Source organism: Coloeus monedula, assembly GCF_965178545.1.
Source record: "Coloeus monedula genome assembly, chromosome: 1".
Classification (NCBI taxonomy): domain Eukaryota; kingdom Metazoa; phylum Chordata; class Aves; order Passeriformes; family Corvidae; genus Coloeus; species Coloeus monedula.
Window position 1 is genome coordinate 112,859,256 of NC_138781.1, and position 6,000 is coordinate 112,865,255.

Consider the following 6,000-nt stretch of genomic DNA (forward strand, 5'->3'; position numbering starts at 1 on the left):
AGGGCTGTGTGGAGAGGATGCTGCGTGGACTCTGTAGAGGCATAGCCCCAGTGATCAAGGAGCCCTTTTGACTCCCGTGCATAACAATCACTCACCTCCACTGACTCTCTGAGCAAAACAGAGGCTTTGCTGTGATACTGCCTCTGAATCTTCAGTAGATTTTTCCCATAATTAATATTTTAAGAGGTCCTGTATGCCCCTGAATGTACAGCTTAAGAAGAGGCCAGCATCCCCTTTCCTCCCCTATCAGACCCTGAAGGAAGGTATCTGTTACACCTGCTTCAAACCCTGTTTGTTAGACACCACCACAGCGAAGGAGATGGGCTTAGATCACTTCTTATGCTTATTTAATGCTTAGTCTTCTGCTGGCAGCACCAATGGCACTGCTGAGTGACAGCTACAGAGTGTCATTTAAATACTTGCATGGGGATTAGAGCGAGGTCAGGTACTTCCTTCCGCGGTGATCGCGTAATATTAACAACTTTCGGTCACTATCTAATCAGGGCTGGATCCAGACCTGTGACTGACAGATTTTTAATTGCTAGTCTCCTAAGTCATACAGTTCTCTCTCACTGGGAGGTGTTACCTTCAGCTCTTACTATGATGGATAAGGGCAAATTCTACACTGTTAAAATAAATCTTTTGATGTAGATATCTAAAGTGTTGCTTTGTCTCTTTGACTTGGGGGGACTCTTTTTTTTACAGTAAGAAGGAAGATAAAAATATTGAAATATACTTTCCAAAAAGAAAGAAAAATAGAAGTATATCTATGTGTGTGTATATATCTTTCTTTGAAATCGTACTGTTCTCTCTTGTTTTACTGCAAAAATAAAGAACATAAGAATGCAGGAGAAGTCTATCATGCCTCACCTCTTTTGCTTTCCAGTTTCTATTTGCTCCTTTATTTTCCATACTTTAAAATCTCATTTAACATTCTCTTGAGAAGGAGAGCACAAGATTACAATCTAACGATTGTAATGAGAATGGGTTACGTTTGTGCCATTTCCCATTTTCATTACAATCTTTGTGGCAAGAGTAATGTAACAGAATTTTTAATGTCTTATATATTGCATGAACTTTTTTTTTTCAGCAAGCTCCTGATACATTTCAATGGCTGATGCTGTTGCAGAACATTGCAACTTTGATCTTTTTATAGCTTGCATTACGATCACATTGGCAATTTCACCCACTTCCCCAAAGTGGAAAATATTTTGATATACAGCTTGCTGCTACAAAAGCCAGTCTTCTACACATACTGTACATACATAGAAAATTGTTTTCCCCAAAATACCAGCTGTGGCTGAGTACGAGATACTGACATCACCAAAGATGTGTGTTTCTTGGAGTGGTACTACGGGAATTGTAGATTGCAGAATCTGAGCAGAAGAATAGAGCAGTTTGTTTCTTGAAAGGTGGGGACAGCTCTTGGAGAGAAGTGTGTTTCACATGTTTGGCATGGCACTGGTTTTCCAAAGTGTATAAACCTTTCTATAAAGCTTGTCATAATGATCAACAACCAAGGAAAAGATAGGTGATGGACCAGGACAAATTCTCAATAAAAAGGGAACCAGAATGAGTTTGGCAAGAGAACCAGTGGTTTAAACTATGCTATAGACGCATCAGGCACCACCTAGCAGTTTGTCTGGATTTGTTAATGCAAATGGTTAACACAAGTGATTCTTAACACAAGAGCTAACTAGGGGAAAGAGAAATGTGCTGGAATAGCTAGCTCAAGGGCAACATCCCTGAGGAGATCCGTACAGACCTCGTGTGACTAGAAAGGCTTCAAAGGCAAAGGCATCTACAGCTAACAGGGGGATCTTCCTCAAATTCCTTGCCTACCTTTATGGGACAGAAAGAGAATGATGGCACTGACAAAAAGCTGAGAAATCCTCAGGCTTTTATATCATGGAGGACTGCAGAGCCACAACAGCCTCAGACTGAAGGGGTGGTGAAGACCACGCTCCAGGTGCACCAAAGAGAGCAAGCACAGGGGTATGGATTAGCACTGGTTTGACTGGGTGTGGGTGGCTCTACCCCTCAGGGAATGGAAACACTTCCCCTTTAGACAATGCAGCCTGGTGAAAAAAACCCAAAGAAAATGTTAGGGAGATGAATGGGCTTGAATTTGAGCATAAACTTAACCTTTGGCCAGTACTATAAATTCTATTGACATATACATCTTGTCGATTAATACAGACTAAAGATACTGAACTTTAAAAAAAAAAGTAAAATTTTGAGAGTAGTACCTTCTTGGAAGGTCAGAAGAGAAGACAATGTCAGCTTATCTTTGAGACAGCCTGCATCTGGCAGATTCATGTTCCTGCTTAAGAAGCTTTATTTCCTTGATGCATAGGGTAGAATCTGGCATCCTTTAGATCAATGCCTATGGAGATATCCACAGTGTGGCAAGGCAATGGGTGAAGGAGAATGACATCTTCCTTACAATAACATTCAACAGAGAACTTCCAGATTTTTAAATTTCTGGACAAAGCCATTCATGAAAATATGCACAAGGTTAGATTTCCCACTTTACCCACAGGAGCTGAGTTTTAACCCTGCCTCTTGTCTGTTCAGCTTCTGTTGCGCTTGATATAAGCTGGGCACATCTACACTGAGGCTCGAATTTTTTTCCCTTTGAGTCTAAATTTAACACTGCAGACCCTCAGGATAAAACCAGTTGAGCCCTTTGGAGGGAAAACGTTCATCCTCTTTATCAGAGTGGCTTTCCCGGTGGCTTTCACTTCAGCGAGGAGAGTGTCTGGGATAATTGCTCTTTCCACAGAGGATCAATACTGTGTAATTAATCAAGATGAAATCATTCTTTGCACTTCTCCAGGTTTCATCCTTGAGACGTATTCTCAGATTCACTGGCTCCTGGAGATAGCAACACTCTCCTACTGCACTACCCCAAGACACCCTGGGGGCAAAAACATCACAATCCAGCTGTCCAGAGTCTAGCCTGACATATCTTAATAGATGAAAAGAGACAAGAAGGCCCAGATGCCTCTTTATTAGGACCGTCCTCTCTGCAGAGACAACAAGCCCTCAAAATCTACCACAGTCAGCGTACCATTGGCATCAAGGGACTCTTATTCCCTCCCAGGAAACATGCCACCAAACTTGCAATGATTACAAAGCAGAAGCATGCACTTTAGAAATACACCTAGCAGAGCCCCAGGTGACAGTGAGAATAATTCAGCTAACATTTCTACAGTTTGCAGAGTTTACTTAGCTGTGATTGATCATATGAATCACACATTCCTGTTTAATTTCTGTTAGGGGGCGAGCATATTTTAAATCCACTGCCTTGTATGAAACAACACAGGAAGTCATTTTAAAAGTACATTTTCTATAAAGAATAAAAAATATGAACTTTTAATATTAAAGTAATTTTCGTCTCTGCCAGGTCACTTTTTTTTTTCCAAATTTCAAAATGCCAGAGGGGAAAAAGAAATGAAAAGACTATTGAATCAGTTCTAATGGACTTAAGACAAAATGAAACGTTTCAAGCAGTTCATTTCACCTGGAAACATTCTCCTTATAGTATAAATACTTTTATGTTTCATCCTAATTTGGGCTAAAAAGGCTGGAATTTCCCACAAATTCCAATCATCTACACTTATGTTTAAGATTCCTCCTGCCTGTCAGGTTCTTTATCCCTTTCTATTAAGCACAATCAAGACAAAATGACTCCTAAAAAGATTGCTGGCCATTCTGGTATCACTGAAATTAAGTAGCTGGTGAAGACAATCATAAATAATACATACAGTTGTGTTTATTACAGAAAGATATTAAAAGAATGACTGGAATTTTCCATTGGTTTGGATAAGCAATGAAGACATTTTAGAAGACCTGAGCTGAGAAACAGCATTGGCTCAAGTGATTGTGCGTTGATTCAGTTTACATTAAATGGAAGAACAAATAAAAGTAAGGCTGGAACTAATGTTCTCCATTTCAAAAGGGCATGGACTAAGTGCTCTGAGCTCTGAGCGCCCCAGCCGCCAAAGTCAACACACTGTGCGTCTCTGCAATGGGATGGGAAAGAGGCTGGAGGATTCTTCGAATCACTGGTGCTTGCAAGATCTCAAAGCTGTATTCCTAGCAGGAGGAAAAAACCCAGTCATCTATGGACCTGCAGGATAAAGAGCCACTTAAAGAGCCTTTAGTTCAAACTTCAGAAAGAGTAATGACACTGAACAGAAGTGCAAAAGGAAGATATATAACAGGAATGAGGTTTTACTACATTGGAAACAGCAGCAAAATAGTCTAAAAGCTTAATCGTATGGGAATGAGATTTTACTAACTGGAAACAACAGAAAAAATCTAAGACCTTAATTGTCTCCAGTTGGGAGGACCTGGATAATCTCATTCAGAATTCACACAGAACTGGCACATGGAACTACAGGAACTTGCAGGTATTCGTGATGAGCATATCTACTCATGGGGTTAGGAAATAGTAAAGGCAGTATCTACAGTTAAGCGAGAGAAGAAAAGAGATCTCACAATTACAAGTTAGTCTGATCTCAAATGTCTGAAGACTTTGGAACAAATTTTGAAAGAAAGAAGTAATTTAAGTCATTGAGATAAACTGGGAATGGACTAAAATATTACCAAAGGGTTTGGGTCTGCTAATTGTAGGTTGTTTTAGACTAACTTGATAGGATTTTATGAGATAAAAGATTTTTTAGACAAAGGAAACATGGTAGATATAATTTATCTGAGCTTCAGCAAAGCATTTAATAAGGTGTCAGATGGGAAATAATTTTTTTTAACTAGAGAAAATAGGGATGCACAAAGGAAACGTTGAGTGGGAGCCCACTGAAATGAAGACGACCACTTGCAGTACTGCAAAAAGAACTGAAGGAGAGACATGAACGAACTTTCTCCACAATCAACTCTGAGATATTTCTACTTTCCCTCTTTCCTGATAACTTGGGTATATATAGAGAGTCATTACTTTTCGGACCCTGATTGGGATACTAATGATTGTCCACAGCTAAAAGAAAGTGTTAATACAAAAGAGGATGAGGACAGTAGACAGAAAGAGATGCATTATAGGAATAGAATAAAACAAAAGCTCGTTCTTTGAGGGACTGATACCACAGCTGCTGTAAAAGGAGCTCTCATCAGTTGAAAATGCCGGATATGAGTTAAACTGGTAAAGGAGCTAAGGAAAGCATGAACCACTCTAAGCTGCCAATGGGGCCCACCCTTGCAAAGGCAGAATCCAGCCCATGCCAGGCAAGATAGTCCCAGCAATAACAGGAAAGTATTAAAATAACTGTGTGAAACAGCGCTGCAACAAGATCTGAAATACTGTCTACTCCTTTGGCTACCCACATTCAAAAACCAGAAGATCAAACTGAAATTCATGTAAAGAACAGTGCTAAGATGCTTAGGAAACAGGCTGTTAGCTGTACTAAAGAAGCTGGAGACTGGCATATTCAGCTAGCAAAATGAAGCCTTGAAGGCATAGAGAACTGCCCTATCTTGGATAAACAGTTTGTAAATACCTGCTGTAGGAGAAAAAATTAGCCATCCATTGGACAAGAACAACTGGAGAGAAATCAGCCTCCCACAAATTTAGAAAATCTAGAAATTAAAAAAAAATTTGGAAAAAAAAAAAGTTTCTAACAGAATAGCAACATTCCAAATGGTAGAACAGGATTGACACATCAAGCTGATGGCTCCTTTCAACAACAGAGGTTGGTCCCCATATGACAGGATTTGTATGACATGGTACTAGGCAGTGTGGGACAAGGACACTGTGAAGGGCAGGGAAGAGATTTCAGAGATGGCAGTTGGAGGGGACATTGGCTGAAGTGTTTGCCATTATTATCTTCTCTGTTCATGAGTCCTTAGCATTACAAGGATTAAAATCTAAGTTACAGATGGTCCTATGAAAGGCTGTTGACAAAAAGAACCCTAACCCTTTATTAATGGCATAATGGCATTAAAACCCTTAACCTTTATTAATTTATTATTTTCTTTTGAAAG